General features: G+C 42.7%; 2 long non-coding RNA genes across 2 annotated transcripts; one reads left to right on the top strand and one right to left on the bottom strand.

The window, feature by feature from the left end:
- Window positions 1-3,116: 3,116 nt before the first annotated feature.
- LOC119897193 lies at window positions 3,117-4,028 on the bottom strand. Its single transcript, XR_005443367.1, has 2 exons — window positions 3,890-4,028; window positions 3,117-3,794 (listed from the first exon to the last, which is right to left on the bottom strand). It is a non-coding gene; the product is annotated as an uncharacterized LOC119897193 (long non-coding RNA).
- A 7,969-nt stretch (window positions 4,029-11,997) lies between these two features.
- On the top strand, window positions 11,998-19,943 carry LOC119897204. The gene is made up of 4 exons (XR_005443370.1): window positions 11,998-12,130; window positions 13,408-13,529; window positions 15,084-15,205; window positions 19,744-19,943. It is a non-coding gene; the product is annotated as an uncharacterized LOC119897204 (long non-coding RNA).
- Window positions 19,944-26,513: the final 6,570 nt, after the last annotated feature.

The raw sequence follows: 26,513 nt of genomic DNA, 5'->3' as shown, positions 1-26,513 counted from the left end.
AGATCATTATTTACAAAAACCCAAAAGAAAAGCAAATACATTGTATCTAAAACCTTTATTTTACTGAGAACTTGTAAAAACTGTTAAGCATGTTAAGGAAATTAATTAATTATAAAATAAATTATGGTCGCACCACATGACATTTTGTAAGGCCACAAACAGTTTATGTAGCTGAAAAAACACTAAAATCATTTAATTTGAAAAAATTATATTAATTTATGTGTACACAGCATTCTTAATGTTTGAACAATGCCAATAAATGTTTTAGTTTTTTGTATTTTAAAATTGGCCTGTTGAAAATCCTTATACGTCATTGACCCAGATCTGATATGTTTAATTAACAATTGAAGCTAATTTCTGTTCAGACATAACTTCCATCCATAAACTTGTAAATGTCCTTTTGTTCATATTTTCATGTTTCTTGTACTAAATTTAGTCTGCAGTCACAAAGATTTGTGTTTCTTTGTGAAACTGTAGAAAATGTCCGCTGTTAGTCGCTAAAGTAAATAAATGTTTCTAATTTTTGGTAAATGGTCACATTTGTATATAGAAGATCCTCTGAACTAATATTTGTTTTAAACTGATCAAGTGTACTTGTTGAAGTAGAAATATTTCTTTGCTTTCTGTTGGTTTCAATGTGTCACAAATAATGTCTGATCACTGATATTGATCCTTCAGACACACACACACACACACACACACACACACACACACAGACTGGCCTGAGATCAGCAGCATGTTATTGATCTGTGTTGACATGAATAGGTGTATGAATGTTGTGCTGACATTTGGATGATGTCTGTAGAAGGCTGACATTATGATGATCCACAATAACACAATGACAAAGTCCCTCTACTCATTTTAGGGAAAAGCTCATTGATTAGGACATAGTAATGTTGAGCTCCACATTTAAAACCTGAACACATCTGATTGGATTAGAAATGGATTTTTATCTCCATCATTTATTCTTTATTCAGATTGGAGCACTGCAGTTTGTCAGAGATCAGCTGTGCTTCTCTGGCCTCAGCTCTGAAGTCCAACCCCTCCCATCTGAGAGAGCTGGACCTGAGTAACAACTACCTGCAGGATTCAGACGTGAAGCTGCTGTCTGATCTTGTGGAGAGTCCACACTGCAGACTGAAGACACTGAGGTCAGTAGAGGGTTGGAGTCAGTCCATGCAGGTTTCAGCAATATTGTACTAAACACAGTTAGTATCAGCAGAGATCCAGTATTTCCTGTAAACCTCCAACCTTCTCAGCGGCTGCTTTCCTCAGTGAAGCTGTGAGAGGAGAATGGTGACAGGCTTCAGGATTGGACAGAAAGACAGAGAGAGAGAGAGAGAACAGGCAGCGATCATGTGTTTGAGTTGATGTGAAGACGACTGTTGTTGTTGTGTTCATGTCTCCAGGAAATAAAGCTGGATTCCAGCTGACAGCATCACAAGATGTATAGAGACAGTGGTCCTCATTCATCAAACTGTCGGACCATCAAATCTGATCTCAAAGTGTTTGTTCTCTCATTTCAACACTAAACTACTGATCAGTTCATCTTTGTCACAGCTCTGAGATCAGTCTGACTGAAGCCTGCAAATCACTGGCTCTTATTTCAGAGAACCATCATTACATTTAGTAACCATGTGGTCTTTCTACAGAGCAGAACCTCTGCTGAAGTCCAGTAAGCACAGCTGATGTTTAGCTGTTGTAGGACCTTTAACATCATATATATATCTGTCCATGTGTCTTTAGTTTGGTCCAGATGTTTTTAGAACAGACTCCATATTTACAGATTTGTCCTGTAATATTTCCAAAGTAGCTGAAATCTTCAAATGTGACTGAGCGGCTGGTTTTTAACAGCAGTAAATCCATCATTCCAGTGAGCAGTGAATATCTCTCTGTCTCTGCAGTCATGATGCGTTCAGGGACTCTCAGCACTTTATTTCCACTGTGGACTTGAGTGAAACCTGCAGAGTAAACAGAGCTGATGGCCAAAGTCTCTGCAGGTCTCAGTGTGTTCACTCCAATACGTTAACATGAGAGCTGAAAGGAAGCTGGCTACGCTACACAGCCGCTCCACTTCTGGTCTGAACAGGACTGAAGTCCCTGCTGGTCTTTATACTGGATGTGCTGCATCACTGACTGACAGCTGATGAAGGGAGTCTCTGTAAACTCTGATTTATGACTTCTGCTCTCTGTCGTCTTCTCTCATCAGATGGAAGCCAACTTTACGGTGGTAAACATGAGAAAGGTGGAGGTGTTGAGAGAGGATCAGCTGTGTCCTGATGATCCAGAGAGGTTGAAGCAGCAGCATCAGCTTGTGTGTGGAGAGGCTCTGACTGGGCCATGTTACTGGGAGGTAGAGTGGAGAGGAGAGCTTCATCCAGCAGTGACTGACAGAGGAATCCCAACAGTGCTGCAGTCTGAACTGCTCTGAGATCAGCTCCACTGTCAGACACAAAGTCAAGTCCACCATCATCCCTGTGTGTTCCTCTGGATGTGACAGAGGATCATCAGTGGATCTGGACTGCTCTGCTGCTGCTCTGTCCTTCTACACAGTCTCTGCAGACACACTGAGACTCCTCCACTCCTTCTGCTGCACACTCAGACACCTCCTCCACCTGGACCTCCACCTGGACCTTATTTCCTTCAGATGTTCTGAACCCAAAGAGCCTCTGCAGATTAGTTCTGTTTCTGACAACAGAACTGCAGATGAACACTTCTTTAAGCTGACTACTTAATTCTGAGGCTTTGCACATCCAGGAAGTTAAAGTGGGAAAGGATCTTCTATAGTGTTTTACAATGTTTATCCAGTTTGCAACACATCTGATAATCATAACTTTGTATTACATGATCTCTCTTCTTAGTATGTTCCTGTATGATGTCACCCTGTCCATATAACAGTTTATTTGTTACAGCGTGGACCCAAGCTTAGGACACATTCACGCTGTGGCCGTTTTTATACACAACAAATTTAGATATTTACATTTTTTCTTGGGCGCCAGCCAGGCTGAACCTGACAGAGTTATTCCTGGATATATGTAACACGGCAGTGCACCCTCAGAAGGAAACATGACACATTTTAGGAAAAACCTGAATAAAATCCCACACACAGAAATCAGTTTTGGTTTCTCTTAAGAAAATATATTGTCAGAAACATTTTAAGAAAAGCAGGGCATGGTCCAACAAACAATAAATCAAAGAGAAATAAAGACAAACACTCAGTCCCCTTGGGATAGTGACACTCTGTCAGCTCTTTTCACAACAAGGCTCACTCCAGCACCAAAAGGTGATCAAAGTAACTCAGTTCCAAACTCGTTCCGCTCCAACACCTCTAATCTCTACCAGGAATAGTTGTTAAGGTGCGAGGAACACAAAGCGTCAGTCAGTTTGCCCGTCAGTCAGAGGCAGCTCCGGAACAGAAAAGGCTCCACGTTACGTTGTCCTCCGTGGTGATATCCAAAAATTTGCTCCACTTGTACCGACGCTTTACCTTCTCCTAACCCGACTGTACGACTCTATTAATAATAAAGTTAAGTAGAGAACTTCCAACCAGACGCCACCGCTCGCCGGCCGCTAAGATGCGTCCTTAGCTCTAGCCAACGTCACTTCCACGCGGCCTGGCGGCCCGCTGTTGCCTTCACGGCCCCGGTAAAAATGTGGTTTTGTCACAACGCGAGACAGAAGGTTTATTTGCAGAAGGTGACTGGGGGTGGAGGAGCGACGGTGAATGGCGTGTGCAGGCTGGAACAGGACAGGATTAGCAGTCTCACAACCAGTCAGGCAGATGAGGAATGATCCTGTGCACAAAGAAAAAGCCTGCTGTTATTATAATGTTTGCACCAAAGAAGAAGAACTTGTTCTTAAAGCAGAGAGGACTGCAGCACGTCTTTACCACTGGAGCTGTACGGCACGGGCAGCTGGAATGGCAGACGGGCCCAGTCCAACCCGTCCCAGTAAACTGGGAGTGCCTACCGCTGTCTTTTGCTTTTGAGGGAGTCTACATGGAAGGTAGAGCAAAAGCTGCGTTAGCAACAGCATTTCTCACTTTGTTCTCCTCATGTGGACAACAATGGAGTCACACAGCAATGATTAGAGAACTTTAATATGTACTATATGAGGCCAATGTTTGTAATGTTTGACTAAGAAATGATCTTGTTACGCAGTAAAAGAAACCTTCAGGTTATTTTGGGTTTTTTAACATTGGAAAGCAAAAATATACAGAAACATCAGCAGGAAACACAAAGATCCTGAAATCTAAAATAAAGGTTCTGAAAACCTGCATTAGCCACAGCATATGAGCAGAAGCATCTGATATTACGGCATAATTGTGATTAATTTAAGTCTCCAAATCTAAATCAATATTTCAGGAGGTAAAAACGATGTTTTACTAATAAATGCTGTTGAAATGCAGGAAAATAAGCTTTATTTATTATATTGAACACATTAAAACATACAAGAACCAACAAGAGGAAACATTTTTCCAAACGGATAAAATAGGACACATCAGGACACACATCCTGGGACTGAGCAGATCAGATCGCGCTCGTTCTACTCTCAACACTACTGATGATGGACTCTGGCTCTGTCCACCAACACAACATTTCTGCCAAGAATTAACCACTAATACTAATGTTCGTTTTCAAGTCCTAGATGGAAAAGAACATCCAATCCCCTCATGGTCACTGAAATATGGCTGCAACACTGTTGCTTCTACATCATAATGTGCCTTTCTCTGCTGTGGGTTGAGTGACATGTTGGACAAACCCCTCGTCTGCAGGAAACCTGCAGATTGTTGATGGATTTAAAATATTAGCGTTGAAATCTCTCGTGATAGCAATCGTGTTACTCTTTGGATCCAGCCAGTCAGGAAACTTTCCCAGATGTTCTTAAAACAAAGGCGTGGGATACGACGGTGGCCGATAAATAACTGCCATTAGTATATTGGATGTGGTGCAAACCAAACAGTCTAACTTAATATTTGGTCCCTGAAGAACATTATATGCCGACTGGCCTTGTATTTCAATCAATGTTGGGTTGCTGCTGCTGTGAGAAACTTTGTGGCTGACTATGAAAACTAGAACCTTCAATCTTTCCAGTTTCAAAAGAGGAAACTGCAGGCGGCCATGTTTCTGTGGCAGCTATACAGTTAAGCTGCAAACGCCACATCTGCTACATGTCGCCTTAAATTTTGCACGTTCAGCAGAAATACAGTGACGGTTTGTGTGTTGAATTTTCGACCAAGAAGGGAGGCATGTTTTTATTGCATCTTTAATGTTGTCTTTCCAATATATGGCCTTCTCCTCACAATCCTGAAGAAGCAGCCCTGACAAACTCCTAACACCACTTAACGCCACATCCGCCTGTCCAGGTGCAAACGTTCTTTTAAGGGACTCTACGGCTTCTTCTACACTAAGTCCTTGTACTTTGTGCACTGTACAAACCCAAACAGCTGACCTTTATTAGTAACCCTTTCCTCTTCTGCTTCAACACCTGTAGAACCCATTTCAGCTGCTGAAGCGTCTGCACAGCGTTTCCTCCGCTGCACGCCAATTTCACCCTCAGCAAATTTTAAACTTATTATTGCCATAAACTATATGTGTGACTGTGCCACCAACCCCATTAACCAGACCATCCATTACACCTACAGTTTTTTAGGGATGCACGATAATCATCAATCCGATAAATTATCGTCCGATATCGGGAATATTTTCATTATCGAATCAAACCGGAAAATTGCTGAAAACTAGGGCTGCAACAAATAATCTAATTAGGCGACAAAAAGCGATTATTGGCTTTAATAATCGATGACGTCACCGACACGTTGGCTAAATGGAGTGAAGTGATGTGAACAGTAAAGTTACTAAAACAACATCAGCGCTGGTATTAACACCTTCACAAGCTAAAAGCTCCAGAGTGTGGGAGCGTTTCACTCTTCGCTCGGCCAAAAAGGTTGTGAACTGCAGCGTCTTCAAAGCCAACTCTCCTGGGGGCACGTCAGTTCTGCTGGAGCCTCTGAGAGGAGGGCCGTAACCTCGGCTCTCTGGATGACGAAGACTCGTCTCAGTAAACTAGTTAGCTAGCTATCTTAATGTTAAAGCCATGTTACTTCACATTACAACGTTTTCTTTATTAGAGAACACCAGACAACGTCTTAGTTCCTTTCTAAACAGTTCTCCGGTCTCTGCGTGAGGCGGCGGCTAATCCGCCCCAGACTCCCTTAAAAAACCACGGAGGTTTGTGAGGTGTTGAGTTAGGGGAAACTACATAAACTTAGTGAAACGCTGTCGACTACAACGTCTTTATTATCGGCCCCCTCTTGTAACACATGAAATTATTCCTGTCTTTGTATAAACGTAGTGTCAGTTTGTGTCTGTGTGTTGCAGTATCAGCTTTTATTGGTTATTTACACTCATCACATGACACTAACATTAGGTCTAATGCCATTTCAGTGTGCACACGTGCAGCCTTCACTTGAGGCAAACTACTAAACTATTTCTGAGTGAAAACAACACTGATCTGTGGGTTTGAGTTAGATTTGTGAAACTGGCCTCCTCACTCTCCACGTCAAGCTGATGTGAGCTGAGTGTTCTGGTGCTAAATGGCTGCTAGCTGGGTCCTACATATTGGAGGGGTCGAGGCAAGTTGCCCTCTTCACTGAACGACTGAGTATCAAAGATGAAGCACTATATAAATGGAACGCAATATTCATTTATTCTCCATCACCAATGACAAGAAAATAGCTTTGCATGCTCCATCCTGTCACACACAGCGCACTAACCTCCTCCTCCTCCTCAGCAGAGGCAGGTGATGGCTTTGTAGACGCCTCCTCCTCGCTGGGTGTGGCCTCCACCTACAGAAAAATACATGAAAAAAATATTGAAACTAAAACAATTTAGTTTTTCACTGTTAATTTAAGGGGCAGCTACAATAAACAAGTATTCAGCAGCCGTCTTCCATCATCGTCCTTATATGGACAATATGTGACATCATGTACATGATGATAAACAATCACTGCCCAGGAGGTTATTACCCATTTTGATTGGTTTGAGTTTGTCTTTGCATGAGTTCCCTTGATGGACTGTAAAAAGGCTGCAGTCCATTAATGAGCCAAAATAACATTCAAGTGTTTTTTTGTTTAATCTGCATTAACAATGAAATAGCTCAGCGCGCTCCATTCACAAACATGTGGAAAGTTTCCGGGGCAACCGTCAAATAAAGTGCACTGACCTCGTCGTCCACGGCGACGTTCACAGCAGCGGCAGGTGACGGCGGCGTAGACTCCTCCGAAACACGTGGCGTCGCCTCCGCCTCAGGAAAACAAAAATGTAATGCAGAGCTTCTACCAAAATAAAAGCACGTATGTTTTTTCATCGTCTCACACGTGTTGTCTAAATACTGCAAACACGTGCAGAGATGTCATCACTGCCTGGCTACTAAAAACAAAACCAAACTCATATAATCAATAAACACATCCTAAGTGTTTAAGTTGAAGCCCAACAAACACAACACAGCTGCTGCTGGACCGTCCTCCTTCTGGGTGGACCAGAGGACGGCCCCCCTTCCTCAGGTGGGCTCCTCTGTAAGGACAGTACATACCCTACGCATTAATAAAGGAAACCTGGTTTTCACGCTGCGCAGATTACCTTCCTGTCCTTCCCAAAAAGTGTGGCCTCTAAAAGGTGTGATGGGAGGGGCACAACAACCACTTTTGGAGCCATAGGTGGGACAGGTGTCCTGGGAGCAGCCGGTGGCTTTGGCAGTGTGGTCTCCGGTTCCTGGTAGGCAGCGGCCCGCGGCAACTGAGCGAGGACAGGCATCCCGTCACTGTCACTCAGGTCGATCTGCAGAAATAATATTTCAATGTGTTTAAAAAACAGAACTTTAACTCTCAGACTGTAACTGAACTGTAGATCAGATAGTTTCACGTTGGTTCTGAGATGGTGTGCAGTACAAGTATAAAGTGGCAGTAAACACAAATACTCAGGTAAAATACTTGGATGTTGAATCTATCTGCTGACGCTTAAGAGATTTTGTGGATTTCAAATCTATGCAGATCACCTTTTGTCTTTACAAAGTCTAATATATAACTGGGACTCTGTGCATTTCCAATAATAATGACACTGATTTACCCACATATCAACTACAAAGAAGTGAACATCAGACCATGTTGTACTTACAGCGGAAAGTGCTCGGCAGTGTCGAAGTACTTCACACCTTTGAAAGAAAACAAACTCCATCAAATCATTTGAACTACTATTACAAAACCATGATTATTATGGAAACTGAAATCTTCATTTAACCAGTTTGCCTCACAAGCTGTAACCTCTTCTGTAACTTTATTTGAACTAAAGACTCTGAACGCACCAAAACGTGCAGCCGCTCGTCTGAACTCTTGAGCAAAGAAGCGCTGCTGAGGCTACCAGCAGCACAAAGTGGAACAACACAAGTCAGTATTACTAAATATTCCTCACATCAACTCATATCAAGTAGATTTTGTTCTCAAAAACAATGATCCCTTCTTGTTGGGAGCCTCGGCAGGAAGGAGCAGTTTGTGGCTGAGTCCGGTCAGGGGGGACATTAGCCACCGCTTCACTCTGTGGCGGGAACCAGTACCGCTGCCTGCATTTAGAAACAGACAGAGAGACTTGCAGGGAAACAGTTTACAAGTTCACAACAACATTAGAAATACTGCACAGGGAAATGTTTCTAAAACGGTGCGTACGAGGTTCTACCACCGCAGCACGCCGCTCAGCCGCTCGCCCCTTGGCGGCCTCCGAGCGACGGTGGAACCTGCTGCGTGGCATCTGAAAGGCACAACAGATTAATTACCACATGAGATTTATATGTTTCCATAAATACAATCTCCTCTTCAGCTGCAACACGTCTACACGACACAAAGCCGGAGTACGTTTATTCATTGAGCTGACGCTTTTATGCAAAGCACCTTACAGCTGCTGTATATGTCAGAGGTCGCCTCTGGAGCAACGAGGGGTTAAGCGTCTTGTCTCACAGTGGATTCGAACCCGCGTCTCTCTCACCAAAGGCATGCGTCTTATCCACTGTGCCACTGTGTATGTTTGTCAGCGTGTAGCTTATTCCTCCTCAGTGCAATAAAGCTCTTTGTGATTGTCACAGTCTCATGTAGCCTACAGTAACAATAATTACTAACACCACAGTCAAAATACTCCCTACAAGTCCTCTAATCACAACTGAAGGAAATTGAGATGGACCTATTCTTTATATGAAAAGCACAATGAGCTGACTTTTGATACTACAAGATTCTAGTTGTAGGAATTCTGACTGTAGTTGTAGAAGTTAGTACTAGTATCAGTAGTACAGACTGTAGTAATGTACTGTATTAGTAACAGCAGCAGTAGTACTACAGTAGTAGTAGTGAGTAAAATGCACATGTAAATATCTGTTATTATTCTTATATAACTTCTAATCCATATTTATAGATTTCTACATGTGTGTTGTCTTCTCTCTTTGTCTCTGGCTGCTTCTCACTGGCCTGCACTACGAAGGAAGTTTAACCTACTCAGAGTTAACTCGGGGTTATCAGGCAAACTCTGACCGCTACACTGGAGTTAAACGGTACTACGAAGGAGGAGAAGATGTTGGTCAGTTGAGTCCGTGTTAACTTAATTGGAGTTGGTGTGTGTTCGCATAAAAGCGGCGTGTTCGGCCGTGCAGGCAGAGTTTTTCCCGCAACGGCGCATGCTCCGTATTTCTCCAGAGGAACACACGTTGGTAGTGTCAGGAAATTATGAATGTAAAGACACGTTAACGGCTAAATCTAAGAGCCAGGGAGGCTTGTTGACATCTCATGGAGTAAATCTGCAGCCTAATTATCTTCAGTGTTCTTATAGTGGTTCAAATCTCTTTTCTGTATTTTATGGAAAAAAGGAGCCAGCGGAGAGGGGGAATAATGCAAGACAATTTCATTTACAAGTACAATTATGAAACTTTGCAAGGCTGCAACATCACACACATGTCTGTCGTGTATTATGTGTAACCCTCTGCGTCTGTGTCCATTTTGTGTCTATGGCGTGGACGGATGGCACGGCCACGCAGGACTTGCTCTCACTCTGGTTCTCCTTTTATTCTGCTATAAAAATCAACAGCACACAATCAGTAAGTGTGTGTTACGCAACTGCAAGCATCAGATCTCAAGCTTGGAAGTGTTTCCTTTTCCCACAAAAGACTAATATAAAATACATTTTCACAGTATTCTAGTCTTTTTCTGTCCATACTAGTATAAACCAAACACAGGATCGTATAGTGCTAATATTATGTATGATTTCTAAAGAGCGCCTGAACAATGAGAGCAATTTTCTTCTATACCCACAATAAAAACCCTCAAACATTCTAAACAAACATTTTGACCGTAGACATTTAATAGAACGTGTCATATTTCATGTATGTGCGTGTCGAAGTGTCCTCGGGCGGCTGCCAGTGTGTGAATGTGAATGCAGATGTAGTGTAAAAGCGCTTTGAGTGGTGGAAAAGACTAGAAAGGTGCTATACAAGTACGGAGCATTTACATTCACAGTGCAACATGTTACTGTCATAGTGCAAAAACCTCGCATCAAATAAGTTTACTTCTACACTCGACCACGTCCAAATGTGAAACACCATTAGCTCACTGAAGCCAACAAAAACTTTCATTTCACACAAACCACAATAAATTCTAATATTGGAATTGCGAGATTTTCCTGCAATGACAATATGTGAAACCTTCATTTAACAAAGCCAACCTGGTATAAAAATCAACAGCACACAGTCAGTAACTGTGTGTTCTGTCACTGCAACCATCAGATCTGTGTGAAAAGGAACAATTATCATCCAAAATAACTACTAAAAACATCACGGTCGGGAGTAACGTCAGCTCAACCTAAAGTGCTACTTCTGAATAAAGTTCCTATTTCTGCACGTACGTGTCAGTTACTTTTATTTTCCATGCTAGTTCTGCTTCCAGTCAAAATCCGTTACTGACAGTCATGAAACCAATTTTAAAACACTGATCACAACGTTGCTCACGTGCACCCCCCTCTAGCGTGGAAGTGTTTCCTTTGCTAGAGGCACGTACGATACGTGAGAAAGAACCCCGTGTATGCAGTTGCGCTATTAACCCACCGGGTGGCTCCAAAACTACATCATGGGACACAAGCGTGTCAATTTAGTAGAAATTCACAAGCGATTATTTCTAACTCTGTTACATATGCATGCAGTGGAAAGTTATATTAAACTTTAGCCCACAATCACTATCATGCACCTCAGAGACTTTGTCGTGGATCAGGCGTATTCAGAAGAAAACAGAGTCATTTTCTTGTAAATTTCACACTTTTTTCCGTCAGGCCATAAACCGTCACCCTGGCTCCCTATTTTTGGACAGGTAAAATAGTCAATCTTACCTTGATAAGCCAGTTACCCCGCTTCGTAGTATTTTGTCGATCCTCACTGGAACCAGAAGTTGTTCTGCCTTTTACTGGCCGACACGCCCCCTTATTGGTGCCAATAAACAGTAAACAGCAGGTTCTCATCTCAGGGCATCAGACAGGCCTCTACGCTCTGAGAAAGCCTGACAGAGCGTCAGCAGCCTGTTTGACTCCCTGAGATGAGAACTGGCTCAGTAGAAATACAGAACGCAGGCTGTTCTTCATGTGCAGCTGTTTGTTAAACAGGTAGCAGAGAGAAAACATGAGAGCCTTTATTAGGATCAGCACAGTGCAGCTGTGTGCAGACACAAACTCCATCCAAAGTCTCTCCAGCTGATCCAGCTGTGATCAGCCGCCGCCGTCATCACAAACCGCTTCAGAGGAAAGGACGTCTCGTGTTTCCTCGACTCCTCTCTCCTGGCTGGGTTCCTTGGAGAGGAAAAGACACAAGTGAACACACTTCCCTCCTCGTTTGGCCGGACGCTGAGGAAATAGCCCGGGCTCCGCTGTCATCTTCTGTTCACCACAATCCTTCGCTCACACTCAGGCAGAGGTGCACTATGAAGAAAGTGGAGCGCAGTGACGCCGCAGACGCCGACTCACCTGCTCTCTCCGCTTTGATCAGCTCAGCTCCCAGATCTCCCAGGATCATGGAGGCCAAGGGAGCGGCCAGAACTCTGCAGACACTTTCACAGGTTTCACTTCAAGCTGACGACTTTATCTGTGATTTTATTTCTTTATTTGATTCAAGAGTCTCTCTAAAAACACAACCTAAGATTCAAAGCACAAAGTGACTGAGATCATTTCTAAGCAGGCAGAATATTAATGTGAGTAAAAAGCAGCATCCAGGACTCCATTATACTACACTGGCAGGTATTTAAAAGCTGCAGCACAGAGGCTCAGAATACAAGAGCCACACAGAATGACATGAATATTAATGTTGATAGAAATCTGGAGTCAATAATAACATGCTGCTGCTTTATTAGACACTAAGTGAAACATGCAGAATCTAAAATACATACATCACTCTGACATTACTTTCATATATGTAGAGGAGCAGCAGAGCTGGACAAAAATACTGTATTAACATTAGTATTATCAGCTAAATGTACTTAAAGTGTCAAAGTAAAAGTACTCATTATGCAGAACGCCTTCTTTCACAGAGTTATATTATTCTAGAATATTATATTACTCTGTTTGCGTCACTAACAAATACATGTAAGAGTATTTTAATGCTGCCGTTTCAGATACTTTGTGTACTACGAGGTACATTAGTAGTAAAGTACTGCATCGTATTATAAAAGCACATCATGTGTGTTTTTATGTCAAAGTAAGTGTAAGTGTCAAATAAATGTAGCGCAGTGAAGAGTTACGTGTACTTGTACTTGTACTGCAGTACATTTCCCTCTGAAGTGAAGTACAAGTACGTCAACAGCGTACTTGAGCGCAGTACTTGAGTAAATGTGCTGCATCAGTGCGAACAGCAGGATGATCCAAACATAACAACAGAGAGTGGAGCAGTGCAGCTTCAGGAAGCGCTGACATCATTATTAATATTAATATTGTTGAGAATCAATTCTGATGTTTGAGTAGCAGCTAAACAAGGTAACTGCTGAGCAACACAAAGGGAAGAACCAGTAACATTTACCAGTATGACCAGTGGAGAACAACACAGCAGGATGCAGAGTTAGCAGAGACTGTCAGGAAGGAGAGAAACAGTTCAGTCATGATATCAGTTATCGTATCGACCACAACTGATTATTATCGGATATCTGCTCTGAAATTTCACAGCATTTTGACCAAAATCATTTAAAATCAACCTGTTCAGGCCAAGAGAGACGCTAACAGACGATTGTTCCTCTGCATCTCATTGACGGTTAAATAATGCATTCTCTCTCTTGGCCATCACTACAGGCAGAACCCATAGACTGTATAAAAAAGCGCTAACCTTAACCATATCCTACCCACACAGCTGACTTCCTGTAACTGGAGAGGAGAGAAGCGACACTGAAAACAGGAAGAGACCTGAAGTCAGTCAGTTCAGACTCCATTTTGAATCAACAGAGCAGAAGAAGAACTGAAGGCTGAGGCAGGGTGAGTGTTAATCCAACATTTTATTACGTTACTGTCAAAGTCTCTGAGGCAGTTTTCTCCCTGTGGACTGGAGAGGAAAGAAACCTTAGAGGAACTCAGCACTGTGTGTTTCTGTTTCATGTTCATATCTTGTGGTGGACTTTTTCCTGAATGTGCATTAACCCATGAGGACTCGTGTCCATGTGGGTGGAGACTGATTTTTGAGGGATAAGACTGCGTTTTAGCGTTAAAGATAGCTTTAGTTTAAGGTTAGAATAAGGAGCTGTGGGAGGTTTTATTTTAAAGAGGTCCCTAATGTCTGTGTGTTACTTCCTGTTCTCTGTCTGCTCAAATTCAAACTGCATGTTTGAACACACATTAACTGAAAGAAAAAGAGAGGACGTATTTTTTGTCATAGTTTGGGCTCTTTAGACACATCAGGGACACATATTTAGGTTGGAAAGACATGAAAAGGTGCATTTTGCAAATTTAGGGACCTTTAAAGAAAAGTGAGCAGGTCGAGTTCAGGCTGGTTTTATTTGTTGATTTTATTAGATGTTTAGAAGCCAAATAATAAAACATAATCAGATCTTTAACTTAAATCAAAGATCTGAATACAACAATGTAAAAAGAATTCATTTCAAATTCAAATCTTAATTAAAGAACAGAAGTATCAGCAGTAAAATGTAGCTGAAGGATCCAAAGGAAAAGTCGGCCTCCTCATTCTGCTGCAGAATGAAACCTGTCAGTGTTACATTATTATTTATTGGCTGTTATTGTCACAGCTAACATCTGATTTGTTGGATGTTATCTTTGTTAGCTGTGAGCGAACCGCTCTTACTAAAAGGGTTAGTTAGCTGTTAGCTGTTAGCTGTTAGCTGCTAGCCGTTAGCCGCTAGCTGTTAGCTGCTAGCTGCCTGCAGTCAGCTCACTGTTCCTCTTCATCCACAGGAGCTCTTTATGCTAATAGTGAACTGTTGTGAGCTACAAACTAATATTTGCAGGTAACAGTTGAACCGTATTAGCTGTTAGCTACAGAGACACAGGACTGTTAGCCAGTTTACATCCTTTCTAAACCGTCCAGCAGCTTTAGGTAACATCAGTTAGTCCAGCAGGATGTAGAGTTAGCAGAGACATGCTGTCAGGAAGGAGAGAAGCTCTGACATTAATTAGTCTGCAGATTAAAAACAAGTTTACAATAAATTAACCTGTTTTTCTCTTTAGTTGATGAAGGTCCTTTAAATATTGTTCTTAATTAGAAAAATTAACCTGTCAGACTAAAAATATTAATTTAATAAATTTAAACAAAGTTTTACTTTTGATAGATTAATATTATCAGTTATCGTATCGACCACAACTGATTATTATCGGATATCTGCTCTGAAATTTCACAGCATTTTGACCAAAATCATTTTAAATCAACCTGTTCAGGCCAAGAGAGACGCTAACAGACGTTTGTTCCTCTGCATCTCATTGACGGTTAAATAATGCATTCTCTCTCTTGGCCATCACTACAGGCAGAACCCATAGACTGTATAAAAAAGCGCTAACCTTAACCATATCCTACCCACACAGCTGACTTCCTGTAACTGTAGAGGAGAGAAGTGACACTGAAAACAGGAAGAGACCTGAAGTCAGTCAGTTCAGACTCCATTTTGAATCAACAGAGCAGAAGAAGAACTGAAGGCTGAGGCAGGGTGAGTGTTAATCCAACATTTTATTATGTTACTGTCAAAGTCTCTGAGGCAGTTTTCTCCCTGTGGACTGGAGAGGAAAGAAACCTTAGAGGAACTCAGCACTGTGTGTTTCTGTTTCATGTTCATATCTTGTGGTGGACTTTTTCCTGAATGTGCATTAACCCATGAGGACTCGTGTCCATGTGGGTGGAGACTGATTTTTGAGGGATAAGACTGCGTTTTAGCGTTAAAGATAGCTTTAGTTTAAGGTTAGAATAAGGAGCTGTGGGAGGTTTTATTTTAAAGAGGTCCCTAATGTCTGTGTGTTACTTCCTGTTCTCTGTCTGCTCAAATTCAAACTGCATGTTTGAACACACATTAACTGAAAGAAAAAGAGAGGACGTATTTTTTGTCATAGTTTGGGCTCTTTAGACACATCAGGGACACATATTTAGGTTGGAAAGACATGAAAAGGTGCGTTTTGCAAATTTAGGGACCTTTAAAGAAAAGTGAGCAGGTGGAGTTCAGGCTGGTTTTATTAAACTGTGTGTTTGTGTGTGTGACCTGTTTCCTGATTCTTGTGTTCTGAGTCACAGTCAGTTTTACTGTTTTACCTCTCAGACTGACTGAAGTCCAGAAGATGAAGAAGATGAAGAGGAGGACAGAGGAAGAGGAGGACGGAGCAGAGTCCTCAGTATCCAGCTGTCTGTCTATGAAGAGTGACTGGTCCAGTGATCAACCTCCATTCTTCAGTCCTGAACCTGGACCCTCAGACTCAAAGTAAGAGAACTGATACCAACTCATTTATAGGACTCATGTCCAGTTTCCTCTGACAAAGCTAAAAACTATTTGTGCCACAAAGAGAAATCATTGGTCCGTCTTCCTCTTAGTCTCTGTGAGCTGTCAGTCACCTGGAGAAGCTGGAATCTGATCTGAGAGACTAATAGAAACTTTTGAACCTCCTAATCTTCAACAGCAGCAGCAGTTTGTGTGTTTGGAGCTTCATAAATGGATTCATCAGATGATTTATCAAAGATTCATGTGATATGAAGAAAAACATCTTGGTGTTTGCAGAGTTCAGTCCAACAGACAGAGAGCAGAGTCCTCAGGATCCAGCTGTCTGTCTATGAAGAGTGACTGGTCCAGTGATCAACCTCCATTCTTCAGTCCTGAACCTGGACCCTCAGACACAAAGTAAGAGACAGTTTTTACTGTAAACTGACCTGATGGAAGATGATGCATTGAGGATGAAGACAAAATGTTCTGCTAACAGATTTATATTCCTGATGCAGAACTATTAGTGCAGATACTGTTTCAAACTAAGATGGATCTGATTTGATTTCTGGAGCAAAACACCTGAGAACCTCCATTTCAGAATTTACACTTCAAGAACATCTTCATATATTTTTGCCCTCACGTTGACGTCACTGTAAAGATTTAGAAGGATTCAGAATCTGAAAGAATCTGCTTCAAATGTGTCCTTCATTTTCTCCTATTTGTCCTCTAAACACTGAGCTGTTTGGCTCTTCCTCAGATCAGCTGTTCTGATCCACCAGATGCATCTTGAATCACTTCAGATCATAATTGTGCAACATGTGGTGAAAAAGCATTTGTAGTTCAGCTTTGCTCACCTTGATGAACACTTTGCTTTGAATCATTAGTAAGTGGAGCTTTGAGCTCAGATTCTCTCCACCATTATCGTATTGACCACAAATTTCACAGCATTTTGACCAAAATCACTTTAATTCAACCTGTTCAGGCCAAGAGAGACGCTAACAGACGTTTGTTCCTCTGCATCTCATTGACGGTTAAATAATGCATTCTTTTAGAGGAACTCAGCACTGTGTGTGTTTTTACGTCTTGTTGGGGACTTTATCCTGAGACAATGAGGACTCGTGTCCATGTGGACAGAGAGAGTTTTTGAAGGTTAAGACTTGTTTTAGCGTTCAGATTACAGTCAGTTTAATGTCAGAGGATTAGGTAAGGCAGTTTGTCAGGGAGATGTCCAAAGGTGTGTGTGTGACTTCCTGTTGTCGTGCGACTCTTGAACAAACTTGTTTCCTGGTTCTGAGCTCACAGACAGTTTTTCCTTCAGATAACTGCTACATCAAACCTTTAACATTTAAAAGCTGACCTACAGTTGAAAAGCTCAAATGTTTTCTGTAGAAATTTAAAAGATTCAAGAAAATTAGTTTAATTTAATGACCAATTAATAATTCAACCTGCTATATTATAAAATCTAAAGACATTTGAGAAGCTCATTAAAAGTCGTATTTATTGCAGAACTATTCAGCCAGATGAAGTTAGACTGAACAAAGGAAGAGAGTTGGTCATAAACCTGAGCAGGTGAAGAAAAAGGGAGCAACTAAACAATAACAGAGAAGTTTGCAGGAAGTTAGTTGAGACTCATTTAGAGTCGACTGATCAGATCCATCAATAATCAATAACTGGCTTCTCTCTGTTGCAAACTGAAAATATCTGAGTTTCTTATGTTTGTTGTTTCTGCCATTTTATAAACCAAACGATCATCAATAGAGAGAAGACCTGTCAGCTTAATCAGTAATGAAGATATTTATTAGCTGCAGCTGTGAATAACATTTAAAAAACACATCTAATTTGAATAATTACTCATTCATAATAAACTTCTACTGAAATAGTGACATGAAATTCAGTAAACAAGACTTTAACTTAAACATCTGATTAGTGGAGGAGGATTTCCCACCTGTTTGTGAACACTGAAAGATAATATGGGAATTAATTACAATGGGCAATTTTGTACTTGTTAAATCAGAAAAAGCAAATACTATGAATAAACACATCTAATAAACTGAACTTAAACTAATATCAGCAAAACAGAAAGGTGACCTGTGAGACTCATAAGATAAACCTGCTGTGGGACGGCTCAGTGAAGGCATCTGGTAATTTTATCATCTGTAAAACTAAATGTTTTGTTTTATCAAACACCCAGTGAACATTTATTTGTGATGAAATTAGTCCTCATCTCCTGATTAAGCTGCCACATTTACACCAGGACAACATTCCCGCTGTGTGGGATTACAAAATGTTGCATTCATATTATGGTCTGTTAGTACTCCAATAAGTAAAGATTGTTTAGATATAGATATATAATTGTTGTCCTTGATATTAACTTTCTGAAGATTTCTAATTTCCTGCCTATTAAATACAGGTGTGTTCCCTTCTTCACTTTTCCCTGAGGAAGGTCATCTGTGGTTGGTCCATCAGTCACATCCGCATGAAATGAGAGAGTTTGTCTTTTATGTCATAATCTGGTCTGTGTTCATCAGTGTTACATCCCGAAGTGTCTACGGGCAGCGGGCCATTAACATAAACCAGATGTTATTGGTATTTGAAAGGGTATTTATTTTAAAAAAGGCAAACAGAGCTCACAACAGAAAATGGGCCTTTGGGTGCTGCTGAAATCAATAAAGGAGGGTTACTAATCTAACTACAACTAAACAAAAAGCTCTCTAACTAAAATCCAACACACAAAGCGCACAGCACCCCTGAACCTAGTGGAACTAAACAGAAACCAAACTACTGTGTGCTACAGCGGTATCAGTTTTAGGACTCGATACCTGGCCCACTTCCTCACCTTTGCACAGTTCTAACAGGACCACGTACAACAGTGTCTATCAAGGCTAAACAACAAACACTACAAGGCAAACAGCTCTGAGGCAGCTGCCCTGACCTGCAGTCCAAGTAGGCTATTTTTCTAGTCTTTCACCCTGTTTTTCAGTTTTTCATGCTGTCTCCTGTTAGTTGTTTCTGGGCAGTGCATTGATTTTGCTGCTGTTTTAAAGGTGCTTTCACTTCAGCTGCTGACATCATGTTACTCTGACTGTGATGTGAAGGCTGCTTTGACCTTCTTGCGTTGAGGCTGTAATGCTTCTAATTAAAGTAGATTTTAGCAGTGGACACAGGAATGTTAAAGGAATGCTATTACGATGTGTGTGAGAGTGCCTATGTAGGCTGCTTCCTGCCCCCCCAAAGTCAGAGCCCCACCTCTGCCACCTTAGTTAAAAAAAGTCTGGACACCCCACCAAAAACTGAGAAACCTGGCAAATAGATGGTTTTAATGTGTGGTTACGATCCCTTAATACACGGTTAATAAAAAAGTGGTTCACTTAATAGAAAACCTAAATTTAGCCCCACAGGTGTAGGTCTTATAATGTAGCTCTGTTTACAACATTCACACATTAATAATCTACGATCCTACAGCTTTTATTACTGACATTAGATTAGGAGCCATGGTTTAAATAACCCCATTACATCAGGATCAACTCCCTTTAAGATAAACCTTGTGTCCTGAACTGAATCAGCTGCATCATGTTCACACATTCAGGGATGGATGGCTGAGAAGTTACGCTGAACTGTTCATGAGCCATGTGGGAAGAATTTAACAGAACATTCTGTCAGTAATTCATGAACATCACAGAGAGGCTGTTTAAAGATTTCCTCTCATACAGGTTGTAGACTGAGATATTACTTTCAGCAGCTACACATCATGGTAAACAGCTCTCTTTTCACCAAACACTCAGCTGACTTCCTGTAAATGCAGAGGGGAGGAGCAGCACTGAGAACAGGTGTTACGTCCCACCCTTTGGTGGCAACATGGGACGAACACCCCAACACTGACCCAAACTCAACACAAATAAACACCTTTATAACATAACTAGACAATAAATTAAGAACACCAAAACACAAGAACACAATTAAAGCTGCAAGCAGCGTTGGGCGGGCCCTCGCACTTGTAGCACGTCCGCGCGTGAGCTGGCCGAGTTGCATATTCTGGAGCTCTGCCGGTGCGGCTGTGAATTTCCTACGCGGTTCCGACGCCGCATGAAGGTGCTATATGTCACTTCCTGTGTCCCCTATGTGGAGCTACATAGCACTTGCCGCTATGAATATAAATCGGTATTGGCGTGTAGATGTCTGCGGGGTGGGAGAGTTATCAAGCACGTAAAGTTTGTTTCAGATGTGAACATGTACACTGAACAATAATGTACCCAAACAATAAAATAAATTCCTTTTATATTTCCCTGCCTTGTTGTTTATGTGTACATACAGAGGAAGAATGTGAGAACAGCACACATTTCATCGTTACTGTGTGTTAGAGCATGGGAGAACAGTGGATACTTTTAATACAGCCCACACCCCTAATACTGTGTAACTATAACAAGTAGAGAACAGAAGAAAAAGATGTTCTTTCTTTACAACTGTCTGCATAGCTTATTCATATTGTGTAATGAATGAAAATAAATAGGCCTACTAGGCTCCTCTCTACTTTGACATTTAAGATTAGTGTCAAGTTTTGATTTATTTCTTGTGCAATTCCCCACTTGAAAAGGACAATCCCTCCACATGAAGTTTTTTAACTGGATTTCACTCAATAAACAGCCATGGGATCAGTTGTTCGTCTTTTATTAACCAATCTTTGGTGGGCAGTAAACAGGTGAAAAACCTCAAAAGAGAGATGACAAATACAAGTTATTATCCGAGTTAACAGCCAAAATGAAATTATTCACATTTAACTCAGACAAACATATTTCTGCCATTATAAGTTACAAGGTTTCCAATTTTAAAGTAAATATTATCCAAATAAATACCCATAATTTTAAATCAAATGATCAGAGCTAGTACATTTTTAGTCAAATTCACATTTTAGTCAAATGCAATACAAAATATTTTTTAGTAATTTTTAGTAGTAAAAAATTCTATTTACTTTCTAATCATTAGTTTTAAGCCATATATTTCTAGTAAAGAATTATTATAAGGTATCAACTAGTATGTAGCCACACAACTAGATACATTATACCAAACCAAATCAGTTGGTATTTTAATTGTCAAAATGTATATTTTCTTATCTTTCCTTTTCCCCACTTGTTTGATAAAACCAAACAACATTTGAATTTACAAATACCACTGCAAAAAGTCCTATCAAAGTCAGCAAGAGTTAAGAGTCTGTGTTTTTCCAGAGCATCATTAGCACTACACTGCTTAAGTCAATCTAATCAAACATGGCCAATATGGCGCTTACCGGCTGTCCTTCACAGTTTTGTGGAGGGCTTGGTCTTGCAAAATCACTTTAATGACAAAGATCAAGATCCTTGGTTTTGTGGTGCTATATATGCTCCTTCCACTGCGGTCTAAAGCCAGGTACTGGCACGCTCAGATTGCCTGGAAGATTTGTTCCACCTGGTTCACCACTGATTGAAGGGGAGGAGGAGCTCCCAGGCAGTTTGTCAGCACACCTCCCACTCGATCTTCCCACAGGACCTGATGGAAAGATCGTAAATCAGCACCTGCTCCTCAACTGGCAGCAAGACAACCAGGCGTCGAACATCTCTGTGCAGAACCGTGGTTTGGGTAGCTTCTTTCAGGACTTTGACCGATGGCCGGTTTAGTGCGGGTTTTGTGACAGGAAGGCAGGAGCTTCGGACCACTTTGACGTTCACGTCTCGAACAATGCCCTTAGCATCTGGATTGACGCTCACCACCCGTCCTAGCTGGAATTGGCCCCTCACTGCATTTTGGTCGCACAACCAGACAATATCTCCGACAGCAACGTTGCGATGCAAAGTGTGCCATTTACTTCTCAGGAATAAGTTTGGGCCAGCAAGTTGGCTCCAAGACCTCCAGAACTTGTTGACCTGGTTCTGCATCTCTCTGAGTCTCTTGTAAGGGTAGTTTGCGAAGTCAAATGTTCTGATCTCACCGCTTGGAGAGGCTCGGCCCAGGAGAAGTGTGTTGGGTGACACATACTGCACACTTTCTTCATGGCTCTGCACCCTGGCGTCTATTGGGCGTTCGTTGGCAAGGTTTGCAGCAAGTTGTAGTGTTGTTTGAAGCTCGCTGTAGCTGAGGCCAGTGTTGTTGCCCAGGCTCTGGAGTGCCTTCTTGAGAATGCGGACAGCGGCTTCAGCAGCCCCATTTCGGTGAGGTGAATCAGCAGGGTGAATTGTCCACTCCCATTTGGTAACTTTTTGAGCCGACATCTCTTCTATTGAAGTTCTATTCTGAGCATCCCGGAACTGGTACAGCTCTTTTAGGACAGGTTTGGCGCCGATGAAGTTTGTCCCCGGGTCGGACCAGATCTTTCTTGGGTGCCCTCTTATTGCAGTAAAGCGTTGGTAAGCCATCAAGAAGCTCTCTGTCGACATTGTGTTGACCAAGTCTGCATGAATTGCCCTACTGGCCATACAGCTAAAGACGACACCCCATACTTTCATTGAGACCCGTTTCTTGATGTCATCTTTGACAAGATACGGTCCGAAGAGGTCGACTGTAGTAAACTCGAATGGGGCTGCAGGTGTGGCTCTTTCAGGAGGTAGGATAGCCATTACTTGTTTGCAACTTCTTGCTCTTGACTTTTTGCAGAAAAGGCAGTTCTCCACTACTTTTTTGGCAATTTTCCTCCCTTGGATGACCCAAGCTTTCCTCCTCATTTTCAGCAGGGTTGCAGCCACACTTTCATGGCCCTCATCGTGTGCCTCCCGTGCCAATAAAGTAGAGACCCATGCATTGAACGGTAGAAGGGGAACTGCAGCGCTATCCTCCCTGAAGCCATGGATTCTCCCACCGCAAACTAGTAACCCAGATTCTGGCTCTCTGTACACAACCAAGCGGTCCGTAGTGGTAGCTGGGAACGTCACCCCCTCTTGAGCAGCAAGATAGATGTCTCTTATTGCTTCTTGCCGTTCTATGGCGGTGATAACTCCTTTTGTGGGAATCGCCTCCCACTTAGGGTTCTCAATGGACTTTGTTGCAGAAGTAAACTTTTTGGCGGCTCTCCAGATAAAAGCAACAGTCTTGATTAGACACTTTAGGCTACTAAAACGCCTCTCATCCACCAAGTTTAGGACAGCTGCACCAGCAGGAAGTCGTCCCACAATACTTGGAAGACTTCTTTTCGCTTGGGCTCTTGTGAGTGCTGCCACGAATGACTTCTTTTGCATATTGTTAATGCTTTCTCGAGCTGTCACAGACACATCTTTTGACGACATTATTGGCCACTCGCTCTCTGGAAGATGTAGAAACTCTGGCCCTTGCTGCCACTCTGAATGGGCATCAAGTTCCTTTGGTCCAGCTCCTCGAGTGATAATGTCTGCTATATTGAGTGGTCCAGGGATCCACCACCAGTCCTGTAGCCGTGTGCTTTCTTGGATTTCTCCAATTCTATTAGCGAAGAAAGTCTGAAATCCATAGCTTTCACGCTGGATAGCTCCAAGAACAGTCTGACTGTCTAACAAATGGTACCACCTTTTTATCTGGATTTGGGTATGCTGTTCAAAGTATTTTTTCAGGCGGCTTGCAAAAACTGCACCACAAAGTTCTGCTTTGACCGCATCCCCCTTCTGGTCTAGAGGTGTCAGTTTTGCTTTTGACTCCACTAGTCGAATTGTTAACTGTTTGTTGCAGTTCCACCGCAGGTAGAGGACAGCATCATAGGAGCTTTCACTGCCATCTGAAAAAGTGACAGCGACTGGTTCAGTTGTTGCCTTTGGTGGAGTAAGGGCTCTTGGGAACCTTACTTTGCTTAGCTGGACGTACTCCTCAAAAATTCCAATTGCATCCTTGCGGAGCTCATCCGACAGAGGAAGGTCCCATGTGTCCTTGACCATGCTGCACTTTGGTTTTGCTTCTTGGAATGCCCTTCGGACTAAGATAGCCCCTTTTTGCTTTGATGGTGTTGTCAGCCCAACTGGGTCGTACAAACCAGCAACTTGACTCAACAGTTCACGTCTTGTCAGTGGGTCTGGTGTCTGTGCTCGTACTTCTTCTAACAGCAAGTCTTGCCCAAGTCTCATCTTTTTCTTTCGCCTGGAGAAGTTGACCCTCACCATGACATGCAACATGTCTTCATCCACCATGTAGCCGAGACCGAGCGCCTTGTTGTCTTCCTCCTTAAGCTGGTTCGGCAGGACAACAATATTTGGTGACGCCTTTTCTCTTTCTCCTTTACCTTGACCTGAAAGGACCCAAGGCTTCAGTGCAAACCCTCCTGCTTTCAGAATAAGCTCCACATTTTTTGTGATGACTTGGAGTCTTTCATGGCAGTTGTGGGATGTCAAGATGTCATCAACGTAGCTGTGCTCATGTAATACTTTGCATTCATCTGGGAGGTGGCTGAATTGAGGCAGGTTCGCTGTCTCCCTCATAGCAAGTTGCGCTATGCAACCTGCCGGCTTGTCCCCGATATTCACTCTGGTTACGGCATACTGTTCTAGCTCATCACCCTCTGAATCACGCCACAAGAACCGGTGTAGATGGACTTCCCTCTCCTCGAACCACACAGAATTGTACATTTTTCTGACGTCTCCTAGAGCGGCGAAGGAGCCTTGGCGGAACTTGAGGAGGACGGCTCGGATCGGGTTGAGAACGTCAGGGCCTTTCATTAGAAAGTCATTGAGACTTTGGCCTTTGTACTTCTGACTGCTGTTCCAGACAAGCCTTACCGGAGTTGTAACAGAGTGGGGGTTGGGTGCGATAAGATGACTATATACCAGACAGGTCCATTCCAGTTGGTTAGATCCTCTTTGGTCAGCCTTTTTGCAGCCCGGCGGTCAACCATTTCGTGGACTTGAGCTCCATAGGCTTTTTTCCAATGCGGTTCTTTGGCGAGCTGTCTCTCTGTTCTGAGGAAGGTTGCCTCCACTGCTTTTCTGTTGTTTGGCAATGTAGATGGGTCCATGAGCCACGGATATCTTGCATGCCAGTGTGGACTATCACTGTGGTCATCAGCACCAACATAAGTCAGGCCGCCCTTTACAACTTCCAGCTCCCTTTCTTCAGCCAGAGTCATTTCTTTGCCACCAGGTTGACAACTGCCGCAGCGACATCCTCCACATTTTGGGGTGCAGGGGGCGCCAATGCTATCCCATCTCCACCATTCAACAAAATCCTGAGTGGTAATAGCAGAACAAGAAGACTTGATGGTAGGTTTGTCGCAAATATGTTCCTCATACATCAATGCTGCTGCTCTCATTGACCTGGCGAAGTGCGCTCTGGACTGGCGTGCTGTAATTGTAGCCTCTTCAAACAGACCGGGGTGTGTCCCTGCAATTGTCTTTCCCAATGGCCCATCCCATAGTACAAGGTCCCCAACGGTGCGTATTTTCTGTGGGACCAGTCGCCCTTCCTTATGGCTTATCAAAAGCTGTATCTGTCTTGGTCTCACAAGTTCATTTTGGGGGACATCTGGAAAGAACTTTTGGAGTCTTTTGGCTGTCACATGTTTGTGGATCTCTGCAATGCTGTCCAAACCATAGCAGAGGAGTTGGTGGGATCTGAGGTTGCCTTGCTCTGTGCGGACCCGGATCTTTAGGAGGTACCGTTTTGTGGTAACTTGAACTTTCATTCCTCCCACACCATGGACAACAAGGGTTATGGCTTCACTTCTAAGGTTCAAACGATCAGCTGCATCATGAGTTATGTAATTTGTATCTGATGCCAGGTCGATCAAAGTCCCAACTTTTTGTCCTGCATTGGCCGTGACCTCTAAGAGCATCATGATGACTGGCCACTCCACGATTCCATTCTCTGCTAGAAGACTGGGTTGGTTGGACACAAGAGAGGTTCTGGCTATAGTGTTGCAAAAGGCATTGCGACACTTCTCTGCAAGTTCAGGTGAGAGACTTTTAATGAACTCTTCTTGGGCTTGGGTGTAACGCTCTCTTGTGTCACCTCCCACTTCGCTGTTGTTGGACCTCTGGACGACATTCGCTTTGGCCGTATCAGCTCTCGGGCAAAGATAATAGTGGTGTTCTGCAGCACGCTGTTCTCTGCAGTCAGGCCTCTTGCACACAAACTGATTTACAACAGTCACCTTCATCGTGAACCTCCAAGCATTTTTTGCAGGCTCCCAGCTTCCTGACAGCATCTCTTTTCTCCACAGCTTAAGCGCGCGAAACTTTCGGCAGAAGTATAGCCTTTTCTTATGCTTGCCGTCTCCGCAGACCACACATCCTTGAGCCTGGTTGCTCAGTTGGGTGGAAGTTCTGGTTCGAGCCTGCCGAGGTTCAGGTTTTGGTTTTGGTTCCTCCTCTCTCAGTTGGTCCAGCTTCTCATAGATGGCTTCTTGACCTTGAAGAAACTTGAGGAGGTAGTCAAATCGCTTGTCTTCTTCAGCTTCATCACCTTTGCAGGCTACATGAAGAAGCCATTCCTTCTTCAGGCCATCAGGAAGTTTACTTTCTATTGTTCTTGTTACAAGAGGGTTCTTTATAGCACCAGTCTTGCCAAGCTCATTCAGATCGACCAGGGCTTTTTCTACAGATTGGATGAGCTCAACAATCCTCCTGGGCTGGTT

This window comes from Micropterus salmoides, unplaced genomic scaffold (assembly GCF_014851395.1).
Source record: "Micropterus salmoides isolate LMB-PRFRI ecotype aquatic unplaced genomic scaffold, ASM1485139v1 Ms_hic_scaffold_1, whole genome shotgun sequence".
Classification (NCBI taxonomy): Eukaryota; Metazoa; Chordata; class Actinopteri; order Centrarchiformes; family Centrarchidae; genus Micropterus; species Micropterus salmoides.
The sequence above is the reverse complement of the archived record's forward strand: the minus strand, read 5'-3'. Positions and strand labels throughout refer to the sequence as shown.